Source organism: Glycine max, chromosome 10, assembly GCF_000004515.6.
Source record: "Glycine max cultivar Williams 82 chromosome 10, Glycine_max_v4.0, whole genome shotgun sequence".
Lineage (NCBI taxonomy): Eukaryota > Viridiplantae > Streptophyta > Magnoliopsida > Fabales > Fabaceae > Glycine > Glycine max.
In genome coordinates, this window is record NC_038246.2 from 15,317,033 (window position 1) to 15,344,101 (window position 27,069).

The 27,069-nt window shown below is 37.8% G+C and overlaps 1 non-coding gene and 2 pseudogenes across 1 annotated transcript; all 3 read right to left on the reverse strand.

Annotated features, from left to right (window-relative positions):
- Window positions 1-3,707: 3,707 nt before the first annotated feature.
- LOC106794779 (uncharacterized) lies at window positions 3,708-4,917 on the reverse strand (annotated as a pseudogene).
- LOC112998132 (uncharacterized) lies at window positions 4,807-6,462 on the reverse strand (annotated as a pseudogene).
- A 16,096-nt stretch (window positions 6,463-22,558) lies between these two features.
- LOC112998281 (small nucleolar RNA R71) lies at window positions 22,559-22,665 on the reverse strand. The gene has a single exon (XR_003263317.1). It is a non-coding gene; the product is annotated as a small nucleolar RNA R71 (small nucleolar RNA).
- Window positions 22,666-27,069: the final 4,404 nt, after the last annotated feature.

A 27,069-nucleotide genomic window follows, 5' to 3' on the forward strand; every position in this document is an offset into this window, starting at 1 on the left:
TCATTTTTTTTTGGGGCAATTTGTTGTATTGTTTCCATTTTATTATTTCTTTGATTTTCGTTTGCGTGATTGTTTAAACTCTGATGTTGAATTATGAAAAAAGGTTGAAGAGATATATGTTAGGCTGTTATGTAGCTATAGAAGAAGAAATTAAAAGTAATATTTTTCAGGTTGAGTAATGGGATGATTAATTAACTGAACGAGTTCCAATGAGGCTTTAGTCAGATTGAATTGATAGAAGGATAAGCTTGAAAGATTGAATAGCTGGAAAAAGGCCAAGTCGTGATTCATGCTTGATCATTGGCAAAAATGTTCTGGTCTTGGCTGCTAATGACACCTTTATTGTAATACGAGGTAACTGGAGTGGAAAGTATTATATAACTGCTTACGGTCTGGATATTAAAGAATAACTTTTTCCGTCTGTTGCAACTAGGGTGATTCTGTGCACCCAACGTTATTGTTGGTGCATCCAGCATTTTAAGTGAATGGGTGAAAATGTTCTTCACTACTCAAGTTGATCCCTATGAGTCATACGGATCAAGTTATCCCTATGAGTCATACGGATCATGTTGATCTGTATGACTCATACGGATCAAGTTCGTCCGTACAAACCATACGGATCAACTTGATCCGTATGTTTAAATTATACTTACGGATCAAACTCATCCGTACAAACCATACGGATCAACCACGAACTCGCGTACCTTCGACGTAGGGTAGTTTTGGAATTAACGAAAAATGTTGGGTGCACAAGCAATAGAGCTGGTGCACTTAGCATCACCCTTGCAACTATTAAGGCTGTGACAAATTTGGTGATTTCAGAATCTGATCACACTATACAGTGGTTTCACTTTACCAAACTGCAAAGGTAAATTTTTCTACAGTTACTCTTGGGTCAATGTCAGGCTGGTTGCTAACAAAGGTTTTTATTTCACTATAGAACTGGTCTGGTCTATTGGAAAGCGAACAATACATTGTGTACATCTGCATGATATGAAGGTCTCAAGGTCCAGATTCATAATTTTGTTGTAACCATTAGCTTTTAGCTTGTTTCAAGGTACTCTTAAACTATGAATACTTGTTCTTCTTTGAATGGTGTTGGGAGAGTTGGATCACTTCTTTTTATACAGGCTATAGACCTTTAGTGTAAAATAACACTAGTCTCCTTATTCTCTATCACACTCATTCATACACTCACATTATGCTTGATACACTGCTCTAAGCTGCATGCTGTACTGTTACTTTATATTCTTCCCATCTTGTTATGTTGTACTGAAAATGTTTAACAACTGCTTCGCACATACATACTAAAATAAGCAGCATTGCTTTCTATGTTTGCTCTCCCATTCAGCTTCAGTTATTGAATGGAGATTCAAAGTTATTTAAATTCTAGTAAACTAGTTGGGTGACCCATGCGATGCATGGGCTATTATATGAACTATAATAATTTTTGTGTCAAAACTATTAATATTATATAATAACTTCATGAAAATTAATGTTACTCATAATGATTGAATTTTAATAATTTAGCTTGAAACCAATAAAATTCATACAGATAGACAATATTGTATATTAGTATATTGTTCTTCACTTGCTTAAAATCCCCATATTTTTTCCTGCTTGAGTATATGGCCAAATGAATAAAGTGCAACAAATTCCCTGAAAATTTAATATACTCACATAATTAACTTTCAACAAATTGCAAATTAAAAAGAAAACTTAATAGATTTTCAACCATGAATACCTGAACGACAGAAAATGACTTCCAAATTATTTTGTATTAACTTCTTCATGATAGAACTTGATTGATAATATACTCTAAAATGAATAACATGTGCCAGTCAAAATTGATATTATTTATCAACTATGGTGGTCAATCACAGTATAAATTGAATTAAAGCATATGAGACTTAAAAATAAGTTGTAAAATTTACATATTTACCTATGTATATAAATTTATGAAAACTTCTTTGTATACAACATTTGAAGTATTGTTTGTCTCTTGGTACTCATCATCAGTTGCTATAATTTTCAATCCATTCCTGGATGTAACTCTGGACAATGCAACATAAAGCTGACCATGTGAAAAAACAGGTTGTTGTAGATACACTCCATGTGCTTCAAAGATGGACCTTAGCTTTTGTTGATAGTCATAGCAAATGAAATAGCCAAAGGAAATTGCCTTCTTTGAAATTTGAAAGGAATTTTTGTGTCAGAAGGTGTTAATGATATCTTGGTATATAATACCTATTTTACTTCCAATAATGACTTTTGCTTCAAGCACTTATTTTCCCAACTTTGTTACAATAAGCCGAGTACGGTTGCAAAGACCTGCAATCTGATCCATGTTTCTTAACAGCATGATAGGTACGCCAACTTTTAGATTTAACTTAGACTAGGAAGCCCAGAAGCAGAAATTGTGTTAAAATTTTTTGTAGTGTGTAGATCATCAGTACAATCAACTCCATCATTAGCAGATAATGGAGAATCATAACTCAAACATTCAGTTTCTTCCCCAGGCATTAATGACAACATATAATTATTGACCATGTCAACAATGTCATTTTTAGGAGCTAAAACAGCCTTATTTTGAAAGAAATTTGGATCATTCATATTATCCAAAAAAAGATGGAGAATTAGAATTGACAATTGATTCAAGTGAGTCACCTTTTTTTTTGTATTTAAATCTTCTGGAATATCAAGAGTGATATCATTATCATTGCTTAGACCAATACTCATCACTTACTCTCAATATCCAATCCAAAAAAAGTTTCCTTTATGAAATTTCTGAATCTGAAACTCAAGCTAGCAGCCTCATGTTTGTGGTTAATGTCATCACTTCACAATAACTCCAGATATAAGAAGAGTTGATTGTAGCCCCCACAACTTCCTGCCTTGTTCCCTTTTGAATAACGGATAATTTGTCTGAAATCTCCACCTAAATACTTTTCCTCCAAATGGAAGCTGTAAATTTTATTGTTATCAAAACGAAGGATATCCCTAAATGTTCTGTCAACAACTTCAAAGCAATGTTTGAGTCATGGGTGCCTCATCCCATATTATTAGCTTTGACTCGAATATTATTTCTGCTAGTTGACTTCCTTGTTTTATGTTGTATGTAGAGTCTTCATCAACATTTATAGGAATTGCAAACCTTGAATGAGCAGTTCTATCCCCAGGAATCAAGAGAGCAACTATTCAGCTAGAAGCCACAGTCAACATGATATACTCCTTTTGATCTTAAGGCAGCTGACAAAGCCCTCCATATAAAGGTTTTCCCTGTTCCTCCATAACCATAAAGGAAAAACAATCCAGGTTTTTGGTGTCTAACTCTTTCAATTATTGAATCATATATATTTCTTTGCTCCATAGTCATAATGGACATCAACCTGTTGTGTTCTTCTACAAGAGCTTTTCTGTCATAGTTTAACTCATAAAAAATCAGCTTGTTACCTCTTTCTGTCAGAAAGCTATAATCTGGTTGAGGCACAGATGGAAAATTACTTAAGCTCTTGTTATTGCTTTGTAATAAACATTCTATATCTGCTAGAGCAAAATTCTTCTAGAAGCTCAAACAAAATCAGATCTGTAGTTTCATTATTATATATAAGCTTAACCAAATATTAAAAGGTACATAATAAGATGTATTAATTTCTACATATATATATAAATTAATCAACAAAATAAGCAAATAACATACAAAACAATTAAATACCTTGGAAGTTTAGAAGATTTCTGTGTCTGTGCAAGATATCATCGTCACTCAAATGTTGCCAAGTCTTGTTCCAAACATACTTGGGTCTCTTGATAATTGATTAGCCAACAATAAGGTGACAAACAATTTTCGCAAATAATTTGTTTTTCCCCAATGGCTTGACTCTTCAATTGCATCTATATACTCCATGCCATCATATAATAAACCCATAGCAAAACATGCTTCCTTGAAAGTATGATAGACAATATTATTAATAGTCCTTATTTGAGAATATGATTCCGCTCCTATAACATAATTCAGCAAGGTCCTCAAATAAAAAAATTCTTCAGTGCCAGGAGGTACAAAATGAAGTCTTCCAATTGAAAAACCCTTTTTTCATGGAAACCATTGATGTTCACCATTCTTCCAAACAGACTTCAATGGAAACTGACTATATGTGAAACTTACTGCTTCTTTATAAATTCTATTAGCATCCATCCATGCTAGAAATTTTGTTTTTTGAATATTTGGCTTGTTAAGCACATCATCAATTGAATCGTCATCATCAAAAATGACAACCTGTTCATTTGGTAAATGAAAATTAAGACATTCCACTGCAGGTTCTTTGTAGTTAACATCAAAACAAAATATTCTCCAAGCAGTTTCATAGGAAGAGAGATATCTACAATCATAGTACATTTTTGTTTCATCAACTAACTTTGCACTATTTCCATCCTTTCCACTCGCATAAAAACTTGTAGTAACTTTGTCATGTCCTTTATTGACATATTTGAACAAATATTTGATGGATCATGACTAGTTACACCATTCAACATTGATATGAGCATTAAAAATCAAACACAAATGCTTGTTATATGGCACAACAAATCTGTTGTCTGTAAAACACTCTCCTTTCTTAACAGTTATACCATTATTTCTTTTATATACTAGATATCCATCAGCATCTATAGAAGTTGACTCAACCCATTTTTTGGGAAAATACTTGGTACACTTACCATTTTGCATGCAAGGAAATTTGTAATTTTGATCACCACATGGACCATGAATTGTTGAAGAGGTAACGATTTTAAACAATTTAGGATCCCTCTCCTTATCTGGAATTTCAGCACATAAATAATCATGTCTATCTGATCAGGACTAACATGTCTGAACTCATTTTGCATCCACAATAGAATATGAGCACGAGGTAGACCTCGCTTTTGAAATTCAATTGTGTAAATAACTGTGAAAAAATGATATATGATAAATCAATAAATTAAAAATAGGATAAATACTTTTTGATTACCATATATATTTTAAAAAGATATGGACAATATAATGCGTGTACCTAATCTGACTCTTCCAAAAATATATTGTTTCTTGATCTGTTTGATTAAATGATCTAATTTGATTTTGAACAACCTGCATACCAAATCTGGGCGATCTTGTGGTTTAAGCTTATACTTGTCTAAGAATCCAGTTATTTCTGGCCATTTGTGGTTGCAAGTAAAAGTGATGAAAAAATTTGGATATCCAGCCCAACCACATATTGCCATTGCATCTTGGTAATTTTGTAACATATACCTTGTTCCTCCTACAAAAGATGATGGTAATACAATGCGTCTCCCTGCAGTTGCTGGGCTTATTTCACCTCTAAGAATTGTGTCTGAGAGACCTTTGTACAATTCAGCTCTCAACTTTTTTTGATGTGTTCTAACCCACTGTATCCTTGAAGACTCTATTGTGCTATAAGCATCCACAAAATAGTTGATTTCTTAGTATCTCTATGTTGGATCCTATAAGCAAACCACTCTCTGAGTTACTTTCTGTCTTTTAATAGAATCTCTGCATGTACTTTCATTGAATTGTATGTCATCTCTATATCCATCTTCTCCTTTTGGAAATAACAATGGATATTGCAAAGGCAAGTAAACAGGCTCATAAACTGTGATATGCTTGAACAATCCAAATTGAGTTTCTACTGTTACATCTCATATCTGTTGCATTGAAGTCACCAACAATTAACATTGCAACTTCTGATGCTGTTGGCAAATTATATCTTCGACCATCCCGTTCTCTCTTGCCGAAAATTTTCATTTTCAATGTTGGATGATTGAAGTTGTTTTTCAAGTAATGGAGAACCCTATAATTAGCTGCATATGGGTTATAAACATCTAGAAGTTTCATAATATCCCTCACAATGGATGCTTGAAGATGTGCAGAATCATTATCCATTCTGCATATATAATAAGCAATAGAATACATTAGAAATGTTTGAGATAAAAATATATTAATAGATAAAAATGATTCAGATATAAATACCTTACAGCTGGCATTCTATTTTGTATTTCGTTCTGCGTATCATAAATATAAATCTAAGCAAACTTCGGTTTATTTGCTGGAGGAAGCAAACTTCCAATGTGATGAAAATTCTCACCATTAATCACTAACATGGGAGGAGCCCTCCCATCATTTATCAACTTCAATACTTTAGCACCCATCGAAGTAAATGCAAACATACTGTTAAATGATCTAATATTTTCCAAAAAATATATGCTTCTCTTGTCATGTTTGTGATAAAGATCATACAATGGTTGAGGAGGTTCTTTGTATTCAGGCATGACAATCGGGCCCTGTGCGCATCACATTGCAAACTTTGGTTTTTTTTGCTTTATATTGCTTCTGAACTCTTTCTTCATACCACATCAGAGCACCACAATGATAATCCAGAATCATTTTGCATAATGATAATCTCTTCACGTAAATGTTCAGACATATCATTTGTTTCATCTGCAATTTACAAAGAAACAATAGTTTTAATATTTTTTGACATCTATTTGTAGTAGGTAAATTACAAATAATAATTGAAGTTCTTTAAAATACCTTGATCATGATTTGTCTCCATTTGTCCTGTCTCTTCTTAACGAATAAGATTTTGCATTATCAGAGGTCTATTTTGGGGGAATCTATCAATATCTTGAAGTTCTTCTCTATTGCTATCATCTTTATGACCATTTTGATTGGAAGTCTGATGAACAGAACTACTGCTTTGGTTTATGAAAAATCTTTGAGGAGCAATGCTCCTTCTACAAGTTAAGGATACTGAACACATTGACATAACAAATATCAAATTTAATTTATAATTTACACGATTTGATAAATTATATTTGATAAGTAAAGTAACTTGTCAATACCATTTGTGATATAAGATAATGGTTGCAGCTGAGAATCCTCATCATTTTGTTGCTTTTCTTCAATTTTCATGCTTCCATTTTCTGCCCCACGACTCCGTGTACTTTTTATAATAAATCTGCCAGGGCCAATTCTTCTTTTACTATTTGAGACACTATGTAATGAAACATTCTTTGTAGCTTTTATTTGTCTTCTTTCAACCATTTTTTCACTTCTATTTCCTGTAACTAATAATATAGATTCTTATTATATATAAAATTCTAACTTCCATTTTCTACTTTATATTTGATAGCTGATACATAAAATAGATAAATTAATGAATAAATACCTTTTGCATTATTAGATTCAGACCCCATTATTGATTTTCTTTCTGATTGGCTGCAATCATACATAGATGCTTGAACCTGACCAGAACATAAGATAGGTGACACAACTTGTTTCTGAGATCTCATCCTCCTTGTAATCATCCAACACAATCAAATTATCTTTTTGGTTCATTGGATTATAAACTTGGTCTGAAGATATCAGTTCAATAGCTCTTTGATACTTATATGTTAAGCTTTTAAGTTCAACCTACTAACGTTTTTGGAATTAACTATGTCTTTTATCATTTTACTTAAAATTGCCTTATTTACTGTCCGAAATAAACAGTTGCATAATTAATTGATATTGGTTTAAAATTAAAAAGTCATTGAGAAGTTAAAAAGACTAACTCTCTGGTAATGTGCTATGCCTTGTTTGATAAAACTAAATACCATTAATTATAAGAGATTACTGTCCAAAATAAATAGTTGCATAATTAATTGATACCGGTTAAAAATCAAAAAGTCATTTGAGAAGTTAAAAAGACTCACTCTCTGGTAATGTGCTATGCCTTGTTTGATAAAATTAAATATCATTACTTATAAGAGATAAGAAATGCGTTATATAATATAAATATCAGTTTTGTTAAACTACTGCATTGAACTACTACAAAACACATTTATTTATTTGTTTAATATTCTAAATGTTTTGGGAATCTTATGCTTCTTTACTTGCAGGAGGTTGGAACTTAATGTGCAGTAATGGTTTCTTACATCAACAAAAAATGAAATTTTACATTCCTTTTACTTATTTATTAATCTTATTTCGTAACTGCTTTTCTTCAGATACACTTTGTTGTGTATCTGTATTTATAGTCAGTGTTATAAAAATTTCACTATTGCACTGAAAAATTATATATCAGCAAGGTCAAAACTGATTTTTTTATACATTATAAATTTGAGTTATAGTAACACAGAAAAATCAGTTCATTGAAAATTTTCTATTAAATAAAAATTCACATAGTTCAAGTTTTATTCATTTCTGAAAACACTTAAAAAATCAGTGAATACTCTTCATCTGCTGGTTCTTAAAAAAATCAGTGTTTTCTCAATTTAAGTTGAAAACTTCTAATCATGCTTATATATCAAGATAGATAACATGTGATTAAGACTTGATACAACTACTGTTTATAAAGAACTTTTTTTAATGAAATGTAGTATGGACCTCATAATTTTATGTTTACAATGTGTTATTGATAAAAAAAATTTATCTAACTTTTCATAGATTTCAGAATAATAAATAGTGAATATATATATACACACACTAAACATTAGATATAATTCAAATAAAATATTCATTAACATGCCAAACTGGCTAATTCCAAATAAAGTAAAGACTTTTGAAAATGCAAAATGTTAAAAAAAAAACTGCCAAATATCCTGATTGTGCATTCAGATGGTATAATCTTTGAACAATGCTGAAACAAAACTACAGAATAAGATAATATATCCAAATATAGTTCCTTCAAAAACTAAAGACAGATCATTCAGGTGGTTCAATCTTCACAAGTCTTCTTTGAATCTTTGGTTGTAGATGCCTGAGTTTCACCAAGTTCTACACAATCGTCTTCCTCCAACACTTCACTAGATCTTTTGTATGATTTTTTACTTGTTGGAGTCTGTTCAACATCAACAATGGCCTAGGATAATTTGCCGTTGGAATCTACTTCTTCAATAGCAGTTTGCACCACAAAGTAGATGGTTTCAATTTGATTAAAAATAAAATGGCACATAAATTTTAAATAATTAAATTCATTAACATTTAAAGAAAATAAAATACTATTTAACTTACCAAAGATTTATCTTCAGCTAATTGATTCAGAGTGTAAATGAGTTCAGCTGCTTCTTCGTGGTTCCCAATCTATATAAGTATAATAGTTTTAAAAGATTAGTTGTATTTACTACATATTAATCATTTTTAAGCAAAAAGATCTATTTAAATCACCAGCAGATATTTTTTATTCTTAACCTCTTGGACAGTTTCAGTCTTATCTGTCAGCCTTTTCACTGTAAGCTTTGCCACTTCTGATAGATGTTACCATCATTGACTTCAATTTTGAACAAAAATTATTTGTCCTTAAATGAATTGAAGAGAGTTGGAAACTGATGACCTTTAATTCCCTTGTGGAGTTTATTATATAATTTATATAATAAATCAGAAAACTTATAATATAATCTGTATAAACAATATATATGGGTTGGGAATTATTTTAAATGTACCCTTTCATTCTCTTCAAGTACATCCTTGCCGATTTTCCAATAAAGAAATTAACAACCCGATCAAACAATATGAATGCCGTACTTCCTGTGTTATCTATGACCTTAATATGCAACTTGAACCTGAAATTATGATATTATATGATTATGATATACAATCTTAATATATTAATCAGAATATGTGGAACAAAATCTGTCAAGCTTATATGTTTGTCTTATTTCAGATAAATTATTCTTAAAACATAAATGGTACCTAGCAATTGTGCAAAACCATCCTGTGACACTTTTCACATAATGTTTTTGGTCCCACTTAAGTAATCTTACGCTTTCATTTAGAGCACGAATGATAGCACCAACCCTTCTCAGGTTCAACTTCAATCACTTTTGCAAAAACTGTACGAGAGCTCTTCTACTCAATTTGAATAATAATAAAAAAAATTAATAAGAATTTTCAGTTAAATCAAATAATATTTAAGTAAGAATATACGTACCTGTCTTGCCTCAATCAATTTTGATATTGTCATATTCTGAGACCAAAGAAAGTCATCAAATATTGAGAAAGCCAAATTATTGGTCATTTGACTAACAACTTGTTCTTACTAAAATTTGGAACCGTGACACGTCAGAGTGGACATGGTTAAGTGGGATCCCAAATGATGTAACTTCATGTAGAGCTTGTAGGCCTTAGATCTTCTTCATCAATGAAGTCTTTTGTTTCTTAAAGATCAATGACAGCGAAATGGAGAAGGGGAAAAGGTGATTGGAGACGTCACTTCAAGGAAAAGATGAGTCAATAACAAGCTCACCACCATAGGAAGTCATGGATAATAGTTTGAAGGTAGGAGAAGATTAGTGGAGAGAGAGAGAGAGAGGGGGGGGCACGAAATTTATGCCTCAAATGAGGTCTGAACTTTGATTCAGCTCACTAATCCAAGATCAAGTCCAAGATTTTTCACTAAGTGTGCTTATGTGTCATGAGGCATGTAAATCATGAAGGACATGCACAAAGTGTGACTATATGATGTGACAATGAGGTGTAGCAAGCAAATTCTCACCTCCCCCTTAGGCTGATCCAAAATTTAATTGGATTAAACTTCTCTCAATTCAATTAAATTTCTCTTCCGACACACATCAAATAGTGCACTTAATGCATGTTAAATTATAAAACTACCCCTAATACAAAACCTAGTGTAGGTGTCCTAAAATACAAGGGCTGAAAAATCTTACATTACTAGTGTACCCTCCGTATACTATGGTGCCCTAAATACAAGGCCCAAAAATAATGAAACCCTAATCTAATATGTACAAAGATAAGTGGGCTTATACTTAGCCCATGGCCCAAAATCTACCCTAAAGCTCATGAGAACCCTAGGGCCTTCTCCTACATCTCTGACCCAATCTTCTTGGAGTCTCCTAGCCATGACTTTGGTGATAGGTCCCCTCGTTGGGAGGATTGCATCACCGAACTTCACACGTCGGCTTGGAGAGGTACCTTTGACAGAAGGGGAAACCTGCAAAACAAAGAACTCTACTACTCAAGTAAGAATATGTGTAAGGAAAGAAAAACAAGTATATGCTGAAATGGTGCTTGTATAAGAGAAAGAGAAAGAGAGGGGTATAGGTTTGTTGCCGTGTGTTGAATGTGTGAGCAGGTCGTGTAGAGTGGTTCAATGGAACTTGTATTTATAATAGTTCGAGTGTGGTTGTTGGTCCTTGTTTGTAGGGGCTGTTGTAGCCTTATAGATAATTTTCGGCTTATAGATAATAGCCGAGAGCTTAGAGATAATGTTAGAGATAAACATTTGAATTATATATAAAGGTAGGAGATAATCATACCCTGTAGATAATGTGGCGTTATAGATAATTTAATACCTGCCAATAGATAAAATATTCAAACACATTTGAATAATAGTTAGGCTAGAGATAACCTGTTTGTTGGGAAGCCCGACTGCTTAGGGCCTAAGCGTCTGTGCCTTGTAGCAGGAGTGACGTGGAGGGTGGACATGCGTCTTTGAGTGCCATGTAGGATGTCATGTAGAATCTGTGGGTCCTAGACATTACATAAGCCCCTTAAGCTCTGAGTTAGCTTGTGGGCGGAGGTTGTCCAGTGTCAAAGTAGATTGTCCCGCGTTGAAGGAGTATGACTGATGTCTGGGGTAGTAATCTTAACAAGCAGAGGATGGCGAGTTTATCAAGCCCCCAGGCGTGGTAGCCTTGACGAATGTGAGAGTTGCAGGTCGATGTGGCTTGTCAAGCCCCCGAGCCTGGACATGTGTTGTCCAGACTACTTTTGTCAAGTTATCCATGATGGACATGTCTTTGGCGTGCTAGGTAAGGTAAGTCATCGGATTTGACAACTCTACCCCTTTTCTGATTGTTTGAGAGTGCATTGAAGACAACACGTAACAACTATCTACTGTAACAGGCATGTGCGGCACACGCGCAATACTCTTGCATACGTGTTACACATAGAGTGGGCACGTACTGGAGTAACGATCGTGCATGAGTAGGGGAACGTTATGGTGCAAAATTTTAAGGAACCTTTTTAGCTTTCGTCAGTTACCAAAAAACCCATCTCCCCTATAAATGGAGTGGATGTTTGATTTCAGGTCACTGTTCATTGCCTTCTTTCTTTCTTGCTTGCTCTTATTCATTCTTGATTCCTTGTGCTTTCTTGGCTTTTAGTTTCTCTTCCTTCCCTTTTCATCTTCTAAAAGTACTCCCATTCACCACAATGTCTTCTTTTCTGTCTGATTCTGCCATTGGACTAGGCAACAATGATTCTAGGGGCTCGAATGAGCAACCCATCATGGATCGAGAGGTCATCTCGATAAGTGGTTCCTCGTTTAAGGATACCTACCAAGGTGCCTCTGATAGCGAGTCCTCCTCCTCGGAGAGGGTGAGGACCTCACGCCGAACTGGTGGGGCCACTTCTCACCCTTGCTGAAAAGCACGACCTTTTGCTGCTACCAGGGAGCCAGTCCCGATTACTGTGATCCTCCCCCGTTCTGCTTCCGGGGGTGTAAGGAGAGCTAGTAGTGGCGGAGATGTGAGGTCGTCACCCCGCTTACAATATAGCGTGAGTGTTGGGTTGCCTTCATCCTCGCGTCTTCCTCGATCATTTGTACACCTCCAGTGATGCTACTTCACTGTGGGACACCACTTACAAGCCATAGCATAAAACCCTGACTGACTTTGTGTCAGCTTTTGACAAAAATCTCATCAGGTCGGCTAGGGTGTAGAATGCTACTAATTCTACCAAGGTGTTTCTCCAAAGGATTTTGACAATTCTAGAGAAGAATGGACTGTGGTACCAAGAGGCAGTGCAAAAGGTGGTGTCCTTGGAGATGGAGATCACCAAGAGGAGGGCTACTGCTCATACTCTGTGGCGAGCATAGCACCCTAAGGTGGCTAATGCCACCGTTGCTTTTGCTTAGGCCATAAGGGTGAACCACCAAATGACTTCCAAGGTTGGCGGTGCACTGGCCAAGTTGTTGCGCACCCGATTAGATGGTGATAACTTGTTTAGATGCTGCAAGAGCTTGTATGCTGAGAAGATGGACCTGGGTGGCAAAGTGGAGAGCATGGCGGTTGAGAAGGATTGACTTTCCAAGAGGATTGCTGAGTTGGAGGTCCGACTTAAGGAATTGGAGTCCAAGCTAGAGGAGTCCTTGTTACGGGCAGCCAAAGAAAAGGAGGCAAGCAACGAGCTAGAGGAAGAGTTGATTTTGTACAGGAAGGAGGTCATGGAGCAACATGAGACAAACTTTTAGAAGGATGTCAGACAGGCCAATTTCTTTGCAAAGGGCCTTGACTTAGGTCTCTTCGATCCATTCAAGGATGTGAATAAGGGTGTCCTGCTTGATGAGGATGAGATTGATGCAGAGGAGGAGGCTGCTGATGAAACACACGGTGCTGCAGAGCAAGGCGATGATGCTTGTGTCTAGGCTACCTTTGCCTTTGTAGACAACGTAGGAAACAAGACCTTGGTTATGTAAACATAAGATCATGGTGGTCTTGTAAAAAGTAGAATGACGTGGAGTCATCTCAGGTTTGATTTTAACCTAATTAAAGGTCTTATCCACATCTTGTGGGACTTCCTTTTGTTTTGTGGAGCTTCTCCCCTGATGGTTGTGAGGAGTTGTTTTTGATTTGCCCCTGGTTGAAGGTCTTGCCTAACCAGTGTAGGGATAGGTTGCTTGACTTGCTGAGTTCCTCCTCTGATGATTATGAGGAGTGAGTGTGAGTTGCACTTGATTGAAGGTCTTGTTATGAAATCGGGTGGTGGGTTGTCTTGACCTGTAGAAGTACTCCTCTGATGGTTGTGAGAAGTAAACATGAGCTTCGACTTGATTAAAGGTCTTGCCAAATGATGGGGTGATGGTTCGCTTAGTGGAACTTGGGGGTAGTCGTCAAAGTTGTTGCATGTGAGTGGACCAAGGGGGTGCCTTGGGTTTTGTAGAAGTATGTACCAAGGGTGGACCTTGGGTTTTTGTACCAAGGGTAGACCTTGAATTTTGGAGATGTGAGTATCAAGAACAGACCTTGGGTTTTTTTATAAGCCTATATTCCTGCACAGATAAGAGATAGGAAATATTGTCAAGGGTAGACCTTTTGTACCTTGAGTTCCCGTGGGGGTGGAACTTAGTACTGGAAAGGGCTTCACCAAGGGTGAACCTTGGGTATGTCGAGTCTTGGACTAGAGACGTGTTTGCCTTAGGTTTTATCAAGCCTACAGAGCTGTGTCACGACTTACTAAGGATGGGCCTTGGATTTTGTAAACTTGTAAGGATCAGCAAGCGCGGAGCTTGGGTTTGACAAGTCTTGTGTGCAACATAAGTATCGTGCTCTTGCATACACGACACTAGCCATGGGTGACATGTATTGGAGACAAACTTGCTTGCTCTTGTATACATGCCTCTTACAAAATGGCAAGTACTGGAGGCATGGTGGTGTAAATCAGTGGGACTCACCAAGGGTGAACCTTAGGTTTTGCGAGCCCTTTGAAGGATTGACAAGAGAATTGTCCAACCTGGGTTTTGGGCACCGTGCTCTTGCATACATGTCACTCGCCGTGGGTGGCACACACTGGAGACGTGGTGATATGCTCTTGCATATATGTCACTCACTGTGGGTGACATATACTGGAGTCATGATGTAAATATGCTTTTGCATGTATGCCACTCATCGTGGGTGTCATACACTAGAGACTTAGGAGAGTGCTCTTGCGCACATGTCACTCGACGTGGGTGGCATGTACTGGAGTCACCAAGATGATACGCTCTTGCGTGTGTGTCACTCGTCGTGGGTGGCACACACTGGAGTCGTGGTGGTAATATGCTCTTGCATGTATGCTACTTGCCATGGGTGGTACACACTAGAGGCTTATTATGATGCTCATGCGCACATGTCACTCGTCGTGGGTGACATGTACTGGAGATGAGGTCTCGTTAAAAATTATTCAACGTATGTAACTAAGTACAAATTCCCTTCGTTACCCCAAATGTATCTTATTAAAAACCCTTTAAGCCAAAATCTTGGATTTTATATTTTTGGAACAAAAGACTTGAGTAAGGAAAAGAGTACAACATTAGGTTTAGAGTGTAAGTCAATTGAAGTAGAATTTCAGGTGGGTAGTGTTCCACGTTCGTGGGATTGCTTTGCCATCCAACTCTTGTAGTCGATACGCTCCGTTGTCGAGGACCTTCCCAGTTGGGGCCAAGCTTTCCTGCTCGGGGATCTTTTCTGGCTTCATCTTGGACTCGCCATACGAGGTCGTCGGGTTGTAAGGCTCATGTGTTGTATCTCCCGGCTGTTCATAGTTTGGCAGCTTATTCCTTAATCTTCATCATTTTTGGGACTTCTTCGGTGATTTTAAGTTCCACCCTCATATATTCTTCACTTTGATGTTGCAGGAACAGTAGTCTCCTTGTCAACGGTTCCCCAACTTCAACGGGGATCATGGCGTCAGTGCCATATGTGAGTCAGTAAGGAGTTTTATTGGTGGTTGTCTAAGATGTACAATGGTATGCCCAGAGTATGCTGTAGAGTTTTTCTTTCCATAGGCCCTTAGACTTGTCAAGTGTAGTTTGCAGGGCCCTGAGGATGACTCTATTAGTTGCCTCTTCCTGTTCGTTAGTTTGAGGATGTTCAATAGAAGTGACTAGGTGCTTGATGCCTAGCCTTGTCAAAAAGTCTTCGTAAGTCTGGACTTTGAATTGGGTGTCGTTATCGGTGACAATGGCGTATGGGAGGCCGTACCTGGAGATGAGGTGCTTTTAGGTGAATTTTTCCACCTCGCTGGCCGTAATTTCTTGAAATGGTCTTGCTTCTATCCAATTGGTGAAGTAGTCAATGGTGGCTAGTAAGTACTTGACAGCTCCTAGGGCCTTTGTCAGTGGTTCCAGTGTGTTCATTCCCCACAAGGCGAAGGGCTAAGGGGAGCATAGACGGTGAAGGTTGTAAGGAGGAGTGCGTGACACGCCTACAAATTCTTGACATCATCTACATCTCTTGGTTAAGTTGAGGGTGTCTGCCCTGAGTGTTGGCCAATAATAGCCAGCTTGTACCACTACGGTGGCTAGGGAGCGTCTTCCGGTATGGAGACCATAGATCCCTTCGTGAAGTTCTCTCATGACGTAGTCTGCCTATTGACTGTTGAGGCATTTGAGTAGGGGTGTTGTCTACCCTCTTTTGAAAAGTTTGCCATCAAGGATGGTGTAGTAGCTGACCTTCTGTTTGAAGGGGTCAGGCTTCGTCCTCGTTTGGTGGTAGGACCCCCCGAATGAGAAATTTTTTGTAGGGGGTCATTTACTTTGGTTTCTCCATTTCTCTGGCCATAATTTCCTAAGCATTGTGGGAGTTTAGAGCGTCTCCTGGATGATGATCTTGAGGTACTCGACCTTCTTGGCATTGGCTAGCGTGGAGAGTAGGTCTACTCAGGTATCACTTTCCTTGGGAATGTAATATATTTCGAAATATTTGAAATTGTCGATAAGAGACTTCACTATGTGATATGAACCTTCATTGCACAAAGGCTGACTTAGGATCGTCTAGGATTAAACCTTGATGGAAAATGTGAAATTGATTAAGGAAAGGATGGAAAATTGGCAAGATTTAAGGGTTGGGCGGTGGCTAATTTCGTGGGCCTTAATAAGGTGATTTTTGGCATAAAATGGAAGAATGATATGATAAAACGTAGGTTAAGTGGTGGTTGGACAGAAATATAGAAATAACAATAACTCAAGCTACAGGGCTCCAAATGAGGTGATTCCAAAACGAGGTGAAAGATCTCGTTTTGAAATTCATTTTAGGCTCAAGAATCACTTAATTTGAGCGCGTAAAATGGGAGTTATGGCCTCGAGATAATTCTGGGCAGAAGTGGATTTTCTGGAATTATGGTATGAAAGAACAAGGTTGAAGATGAAAGGAAGAAAAGAATCACTCTTTCCGGCGAGGGCAATACACAAAGGTTGTGAAAGTCCTTTGATATAGCCAGGGTGTTCTTGAATCACTCAAGAACTTAGGAGAATCACTCTCACTAAGATAAAAGAGATAAACTCTAATTTTCTGAATAAAACTCAACTTGTGTTTATTGATAAAATGGTTCAGCTTATATAGAAGCTTTACATCAGATTTTAGTAATGATCCATTAACCTATAATTAAAAGAACTTAATGCCACTAACCTTGGGAATTAAAAGAGCTTAATGGCTGAGTGTAACTGAAATTGTGGCAACCAAAAGTCACCCCAAACAGCCATTAAGTCAGCCACCATTTGGTCTCCCAAAAGGCTGATGCCTAGATTCCCAATTGGGCCCTTATTACAACTTGAACTAAACCAAACTAAAGTCGTTTTAGTTGATTAACCCAAAACATATTTTTTGGTCAGCCAACTTTACAAGGATTGGACCATTATTTAGACAAACTAAACACTCTAAAACTGAGACAAAGTGGTGCCATTTAGTCCTCCTCTATTTGGGCCATGATACAATTCACAACCTTGGACTTTTCTGCTTGAAACTTGGGCTTGTATTCAAATAGTATGGACAACACTTGTTGAAGAGCTTCCTTGGCTTTCCTTGCTCTAGCCCTTGTCATAGGTTCTCCAAGTCCTTTAAGTGGATCCTTGCCCTTGCTCTTGGTCAAGTCCTCATCATTCTCTCCTTCTTGAGAAGGATTTGTCCTCAAATCGGATTCTCCATCTGCATCAAAAAGAGATAAGTCAGAGACATTGAAGGTGGAACTAACATTATACTCACCGGGCAACTCAACTTTGTAAGCATTGTCATTGATTCTTTCAAGCACTTGAAATGGTCCATCTCCCCTTGGTTGAAGCTTTGATCTCCTTTGTTCCGGAAACCTTTCTTTTCTCATGTGCACCCAAACCCAATCTTCGGGTTCGAAGACAACCTTCTTTCTCCCTTTGTTGGCTTGTTTAAGCTTTTATTTCTCCTCTCAATTTGATTTTTGACTCTCTCATGAAGCTTCTTCACATAGTTCGCCTTTGCTTGACCTTCTTTATGCTTAAAAATAGAAACATTATGCATATGCAAAAGACCAAGAGGAGTTAGTGGGTTAAAACCTTAAACAACTTCAAAAGGAGAACAATTAGTGGCGCTATGAACAACTCTATTGTAAGCAAACTCAACATGGGGTAAACAAGCTTCCCAAGTTTTTAAGTTCTTCCTCAAAACTGTCCTAAGCAAAGTTCCCAATGTCCTATTAACAACTTCCGTTTGCCCATCGGTTTGTGGGTGACAAGTGGTTGAAAATAACAATTTAATGCCCAACTTACCCCACAAAGTCCTCCAAAAATGGCTTAGGAACTTAGAGTCCCTATCACTAACAATGCTCATTGGCAAACCATGGAGTCTCACAATCTCCTTGAAAAACAAATCAGCCACATGGGAAGCATCATCAACTTTTTTACATGGAATAAAATGAGCCATTTTAGAAAACCTATCAACAACCACAAAAATGGAATCTCTACCACTGCTTGTTTTTGGAAGCCCCAAAACAAAATCCATGGATAAATCAATCCAAGGATACTCCGGAATTGGCAATGGAGTATACAATCCATGAGGCTTTACCTTAGACTTTGCCTTTTTACATACAATGCAATGTTCACAAAATTTGTGCACATCCTTTTTTCATATGAGGCCAATAAAAATGTTCTTGTAATGTTTCTAGAGTCTTTTGGACCCCAAAATGCCCCATTAAACCTCCTTCATGTGCTTCACAAACAAGCAAATTTCTTGTAGAACATTTAGGCACACACAATTTGTTTTCTTTGAAAAGAAAGCCTTCATGTCTAAAGAAACCATTTTCTGAAAAATTTTCACAGTTTTTAAAAATTTCTCCAAAAGTTTCATCATTTTCATACATGCTTTTCAAGCATTCAAGACCAATCAATTTTGTTTCAAGCATAGAAAGTAATGCATGACGCCGAGAAAGAGCATCAACTACAATATTACCTTTTCCCTTTTTATGTTTGATAACATAAGGGAATTGCTCTAGGAATTCCACCCACTTCGCATGCCTTTTGTTAAGCTTGCCTTGCCCCTTGATATATTTGAGGGACTCATGGTCACTATGAATGACAAATTCCTTGGGATAAAGGTAGTGTTGCCATGTTTTCAAAGCCCATACTAAGGCATACAACTCCTTATCATAAGTTGAATAGTTAAGGTTAGGACCACTTAACTTTTCACTAAAATAAGCAATTGGATGACCTTCTTGCAACAACACAGCCCCAATCCCAACATTTGAAGCATCACACTCAATTTCAAAAGATTTTTGAAAGTTTGGCAACGCAAGTATGGGGGCATTAGTTAGCTTTTGCTTAAGAATATTGAAAGCTTCTTCTTGTTTCTCTCCCCATTTGAAACCAACATTTTTCTTGAGCACTTCATTGAGAGGTGCTGCCAATGTGCTAAAATCCTTCACAAATCATCTATAAAAACTTGCTAAGCCATGAAAACTCCTCACCTCGGTCACGGACTTAGGTGTAGGCCATTCTGGAATAGCCCTAACCTTCTCCTCATCAACTTGCACTCCTTTTGAACTTACAACAAATCCAAGAAACACAACATGGTTACTACAAAAGATGCATTTTTCAAGATTGGCATACAATTGTTCTTCTCTAAGCACACACAAGACAGATTTTAAATGATCAATATGCAAATCAAGTGAAGTGCTATAGATAAGAATATCATCAAAGTACACCACAACGAACTTTCCTATGAACTCTCTCAAGATATGGTTCATTAATCTCATGAAAGTGCTAGGAGCGTTAGTTAGGCCAAAAGACATAACCAACCATTCATACAAACCATATTTTGTTTTAAAAGCAGTTTTCCATTCATCCCCTTCTCTAATCCTAATTTGATTGTATCCACTTTTTAAATCGATTTTAGAAAAGTAACATGCACCATGCAATTCATCAAGCAAATCATCAAGCCTAGGTATAGGATGCCTATTGATGTGTCATCATTTTCTTCTATTTTCTAAACCCTTTTTGCACCATTTTAATTACTGATTGGTCTTAATTGTCAATTAATTAGGCAGTTTTATTATTTGGGCTCATTTAGCTAATTTGATGTTTTTAATCTAATTTCAGGAATTAATGAAACATTGGGCTTAATCTGAATTTTGGTTGTGGACTTGAAGAGGGCAAATAAAGCAGCGCTTACCTTAGTTAAATTCTAATTAGGAAATTTCGAAATTTGATTTTATGTGGTTCAATGTTTATTTCGTTTTGGGCCAGAGTATTGTAATAGGGCCCAGTGACTTTGAGTGACTCTTTTTAAATAGCATCCTTGGGATTCGTGCAGGGCATTCTGTTTGACTATTATTCAGAGCTTAGGGTTTATGGTTTTGAAGTTTTTCTGTTCTAATGCTACTGTTTCGTTCTTAATGCAATTTTTGATTTCCTGCTTCTAATTACAATTTCGTTCTTGTTTCTTCTTCTACTTTCATTTATGTTTCTGTCTCATTTACGTTTCTGTCTCATTTACGTTTCTGTTCATCTACGTTTCTGTTTCTTTACGTTTCTGCTTCATGTTTCATTTACGTTTTCTGTTTGAATCTATGGAAGGCTAAATATTCTGGTGTTGTTTCCTTTTGAGGACGAAGCCTAACTCTCTTTGAGGTTTCGTTTATAATGTGGTTCCCTGGCAGTTTTCCCTTCACCAGTTAACCCAAATTCGTGAACATTAATCAGTGCACACTTCGTGTTCGATTAATTGCCTCTGAGCCTAACTTGCGTTAGGGCTAACTGGTGTATGTGGTGCCTAACCACGTATTGACAACCCTAAGTTGATTTTCGCTTAGTAAATTGAAATAGGGTTGGATTAAGTGGTTAACTGTTAGGGACGAATTCTCCATAACCCATGATAAGAGAATGACTTTTGAATCAGAGGAAACAACCTATTTTTAATATTATTAGTTTCGTATTCCAGTTTACTTGTTCTGCTCCTTAAATCACAAAACAAACAACCCCCCCCCCAATCGTTACTGTTACTGCTACTGCAAGTATATTATGAACATTTGGTTTATCATTGCTCGTTGGGAAACGACCTAGGATCACTTCCTAGTTACTGCATTATCATGTTTATTTGATTCGGGTACGACCTCGATCAAATTTGGCGCCGTTGCCGAGGAGCAGTATCCAAAGGTTCATAATAGCTAGCTAGTGTTGTGTGTTTAATTCTTTCGTGTGTTATGTTTAATTGTTAGTATTGTGTTAGTCTGTGTGTTAGTGTTGTTTAGCGTCCTGGTATTTTGTTTAGTGGGTGTTCTGTTTCAGTTTTCCTATTAAGCGTTTCCCCTGTTTCAGTTTTGGGTATTTTGCTGTGAATAGTGTTTTGCGACGGACTTAGCGACCACTTTTGCTTGTGGCAAAACAGACTAGTAGTAGAAATCAAGTAAAGACAGATTTTAGCGACCACCCATGCTGAATTATTTGAGATTTTTTGTTTTAGTAGCTAGGGTTGTTATTTTTGGATGAATTTTTTTGTGGTAACTTCTTTTAATCTATATTTTGTGGGAAAAATAGCTAGAGCCTTTAGTTTGGTCAGATTTAAAAGTTCCAAAAAAGTAGCAAATTTTGTGTTTGTCGAAACTTCAAACGGCCATAACTTTTGCTCCGGTTATCAGAATCACAATTATTATATATGTATTTGGGGTAGAAAAAAATTTCCTATGCCTTGGCAGCCACCGTAGGCTGGCTGAGGTCTCCATCGTCCAAAAATAGTGATTCTGTCAAAAGTTTTTTATTTTTCAAGTTTTATTCACTTATTTTTCTTAACCTACCATTTTTAGTTTCCATAGTTAGACTTTGAATTTTTGCCTGAAATTTTTTGTGCTATCTTCTCATCATTTTATAAGGTTGCTCACAAAATTTCAAGTCATTTGGATATCATTTGAGGGTAGCTGTAGTTCAAACCTGCACCTTTATTTACATGACAAGGCAACTAGTTGTGCATGCTGAATGTAGTGTATGACTAGAGGCAATCCATCTGACTTACAACCCTTTGATCCTGAGATAGATAGGACATTTCATAGATTAGTTAGACATCATTTTATACCTTTTGATCATCCTGAGCATTCCATTACTGGTGAATCTGTGCATTCTGTTATTGGTGATTTTGAACATCCTGATTTGGAGCATTATAATTTTGAGCATTCTGATTCTGAGCATTCTGATTTTGAACATTCTGAGAACATGGAACAACCTCCACCCCGTGAGAGGACTCTAAGGGAAATGGCTGCACCTGATTTCACCTACGAAAGCTTGTGCCTGATGAGGATGTCCCATATGTTCTTAAAACCGGACTAATTCATTTGCTTCCAAAGTTTCATGGCCTTGCAGGTGAAGACCCGCACAAACATTTGAAGGAATTTCATATTGTCTGCTCCACCATGAAACCCCCAGATGTCCAAGAGGACCACATATTTCTGAAGGCTTTCCCTCATTCTTTAGAGGGAGTGGCAAAGGACTGGCTGTATTACCTTGCTCCAAGGTCCATCACGAGCTGGGATGACCTGAAGAGAGTATTCTTTGAAAAAAATTTCCCTGCTTCCAGGACCACAGCCATCAGGAAGGATATCTCAGGTATTAGACAACTCAGTGGAGAGAGCCTGTATGAATACTGGGAGAGATTTAAAAAACTATGTGCCAGTTGCCCTCACCATCAGATTTCGGAGCAGCTGCTTCTCCAATATTTTTATGAAGGACTCAGTAATATGGAGAGAAGTATGATAGATGCTGCCAGTGGTGGAGCCCTTGGAGACATGACTCCTGCTGAAGCCAGAAATTTAATTGAGAAGATGACTTCTAACTCCCAGCAGTTTAGCGCCAGAAATGATGCTATAGTCATTAAAGGAGTGCATGAGGTAGCTACAAACTCAGCTGCATCATCTGAAACTAAGAAGCTAAAAGGCAAACTGGATGCATTGGTTAACTTGGTAACCCAGCAGCCCTTGAACCAGAAATCTGTACCTGTTGCAAGGGTCTGTGGTTTGTGCTCCTCTGCTGACCACCATACAGACCTTTGCCCTTCCATGCAGCAACCTAGAGCAATTGAGCAGCCCGAAGCTTATGTTGCAAATATTTACAATAGACCTCCTCAACCTCAGCAACAAAATCAACCACAGCAGAACAATTATGACCTCTCCAGCAACAGATCCAACCCTGGATGGAGGAATCACCCTAATCTCAGATGGTCTAGCCCTCAGCAACAACAACAGCAGCATGCTCATTCCTTCCAAAATGTTGCTGGCCCAAGCAGACCATACATTCCTCCACCAATCCAACAACAGCAACAACCCTAGAAACAACCAACAGTTGAGGCTCCTCCACAACCTTCCCTCGAAGAACTTGTGAGGCAAATGACTATGCAGAACATGCAGTTTCAACAAGAGACCAGAGCCTCCATTCAGAGCTTAACCAATCAGATGGGACAATTGGCTACACAATTGAATCAACAACAGTCCCAGAATTCTGACAAGCTGCCTTCCCAAGCTGTCCAAAATCCCAAAAATGTCAGTGCCATTTCATTAAGGTTAGGAAAGCAGTGTCAACTACCTCAACCCGTAGCACCTTCCTCATCTGCAAATGAACCTGCCAAACTTCACTCTACTTCCTCATCTGCAGGCACACTATCCATGGAGTTTGGTGATATAACTGTTCATTTTAATATCCTGGATGCTATGAAATACCCATATGAAGATCTTTCTGTATTTCGTGCTGAAATAATTGACCATGTTGTTGATGAATACATGACTGATCTTTACTCTAATCTGCATGTCTCTCACTCTTCATGCATTGAGTCTGAAATTGTACTTGATCATATGTCTGAATTTGATGCTGAGAGTGAATCTGAAAGTGATATTGATTGCATGTCTGGTGATGGTGTTTTACCTCTTGAGATTGATTTTATAGAGTCAGATAGGACTAACCATGTTTCAGGAAGTACACATACCTCTGACTTTCTTTATGAGGTACAGGCTGAGAAACCATCTCCTTCTACCACTATCCAGCTGACCACACCAGAATTGAAGCCCCTGCCATCAAATTTAAAATATGCTTACTTGGATGATAGCAAAAGTTTTCCAGTGATTATATCTGCCTCCCTTGCTAATGAGCAAGAGGAGAAGTTGTTGTCTGTTCTCAAGAAGCATAAGAAGGCTATAGGCTGGACCCTGGCGGATATTCCTGGTATTAGCCCATCCACATGTATGCATCGAATAAATTTAGAGGATGGAGCTAAACCAGTAAGACAACCACAGAAAAGACTCAACCCGATGATTCTTGATGTAGTGAAGAAGGAGATAACCAAGCTTTTGCAAGTTGGAATCATCTATCCTATCTCCGACAGTCAATGGGTGAGTCCCGTCCAGGTAGTCCCCTGGACCCTGGCGGATATTCCTGGTATTAGCCCATCCACATGTATGCATCGAATAAATTTAGAGGATGGAGCTAAACCAGTAAGACAACCACAGAAAAGACTCAACCCGATGATTCTTGATGTAGTGAAGAAGGAGATAACCAAGCTTTTGCAAGTTGGAATCATCTATCCTATCTCCGACAGTCAATGGGTGAGTCCCGTCCAGGTAGTCCCGAAGAAGACCGGCCTCACAGTGATAAAAAATGAGAAGGAGGAGCTGATTCCTACTCGGGTGCAAAACAGTTGGAGAGTCTGCATTGACTATAGGAGGCTGAACCAAGTTACCAAAAAGGACCATTTTCCCCTGCCATTCATTAACCAGATGCTTGAGCGCCTGGCAGGTAAATCTCACTACTGTTTGCTTGATGGTTTTTTTGGTTATATGCAAATTACTATTGCTCTTGAGGATTAGGAAAAGACCACATTCACCTGCCCCTTCGGTACTTTTGCCTATAGGAGGATGCCTTTCGGCCTGTGCAATGCCCCTGGTACCTTCCAGCGGTGCATGCTTAGTATTTTCACTGATTTCTTAGAAAATTGCATAGAGGTGTTCATGGATGATTTCACTGTGTATGGATCCTCTTTTGATGGTTTTTTGGATAGTTTGGAAAAAGTTTTGAATAGATGCATTGAAACTAACCTTGTTCTAAATTTTGAAAAATGTCATTTTATGGTTGAGCAAGGTATAGTTTTAGGCCACATTATTTTCAATAAGGGTATTGAAGTAGATCCGACAAAAATTTCAGTTATTGCACAATTGCCTTACCCCTCTTGTGTGCGAGAGGTGCGATCTTTTCTTGGTCATGCAGGATTCTATAGACGCTTTATAAGGGATTTTAGCAAAGTAGCCCTTCCACTGTCCAACTTGTTGCAAAAGAAGGTTGAGTTTGACTTTAATGACAGATGCAAAGAGGCGTTTGATTGCCTCAAAAGAGCGCTGACAACCACCCCCATCATCCAGGCACCCGACTGGACAACCCCTTTTGAGCTTATGTGTGATGCATCAAATTATGCATTGCGGGCTGTCCTTGCTCAGAAAATTGATAAATTGCCCAGGGTGATATATTATGCTTCTAGGACTTTAGATGCTGCCTAAGCGAATTATACTACTACTGAGAAAGAGCTTCTAGCCATAGTTTTTGCTCTTGAAAAATTTCGATCTTATTTGCTTGGTACCCGCATTATTGTTTATACTGACCATGCAGCTCTAAAGTACTTGTTGAAGAAGGCTGATTCTAAGCCTAGGTTGATCCGATGGATGCTCTGGCTTCAAGAGTTTGACTTGGAGATCCGTGATAGGAGCGGAGCACAAAATTTAGTTGCTGATCATTTGAGTCGGATCGAACGTGTATCGGATGCGAATTCACCCATTCGGGATGATTTCCCGGATGATCATTTGTATATACTGTATAGTATTTCTAACTCTCTTTCTACTCCCTGGTTTGCTAACATTGTCAATTATTTAGTTGCTTCTGTTTTTCCTCCCTTAGCATCGAAAGCCCAAAAAGATAAAATTAAAAGTGATGCTAAGCATTTTATTTGGGATGACCCCTACTTGTGGAAATTGTGCAATGATCAGGTCATTAGACGATGCATTCCAGATCATGAGACTGACTCAGTACTGCAGTTCTGTTATTCTTCCGCACCGGGAGGTCATCTAGGTGTTCAAAGGACAGCTCAAAAAGTGCTTGATTGTGGTTTTTATTGGCCCACCATCTTTAAAGATGTGTGGAAGATCTACAGCACTTGTGAGCAGTGTCAGAGAGCAGGAAATACACTTACATGGCGACAATAAATGCCTCAACAACCTATGCTATTCTGTGAGGTGTTTGATGTCTGGGGTATAGATTTCATGGGCCCTTTTCCTGTCTCTTTTGGTTATGTTTACATTCTCCTTGCAGTTGACTATGTTTCAAAATGGGTGGAAGCCAAGCCCACTAGAACTAATGATGCTAAAGTTGTTGCAGATTTTGTCAGGTCTAATCTGTTTTGCAGGTTTGGAGTACCTAAAGCAATTGTTAGTGATCAAGGAACCCATTTTTGCAACAGAACAATGCATGCCCTGCTTAAGAAGTACGGGGTGGTACACAGGGTATCCACACCATACCACCCCAAGACCAATGGACAGGCAGAAATTTCTAACAGGGAAATCAAGAGAATTTTAGAGAAGATTGTGCAGCCAAGCAGGAAAGATTGGAGTACCAGGCTTGGTGATGCTCTCTGGGCACATCGGACTGCCTACAAAGCACCCATAGGAATGTCTCCTTATCGGGTTGTCTTTGGAAAGGCATGTCATCTTCCAGTGGAAATTGAGCACACAGCATACTGGGCAGCGAAGACTTGCAACTTCTCTATGAATCAAGATGGTGAGGAAAGAAAGTAGCAACTGAGTGAGTTAGATGAAATCTGCCTAGAAGCCTACGAGAATGCCAAGTTCTACAAAGAAAAGACCAAGAAGTTCCATGATAGCATGATAGTTAAGAAGGACTTCATGGTTGGGCAAAAAGGGCTATTGTATAATTCTAGGCTTGGACTCATGAGTGGTAAGTTGAGGTCTAAGTGAATTGGTCCTTTTGTTGTTACTAATGTTTTTCCTTATGATACAGTTGAGATCAAAAGCGACTCCACAAACAAGAGCTTCAAGGTCAACGGACA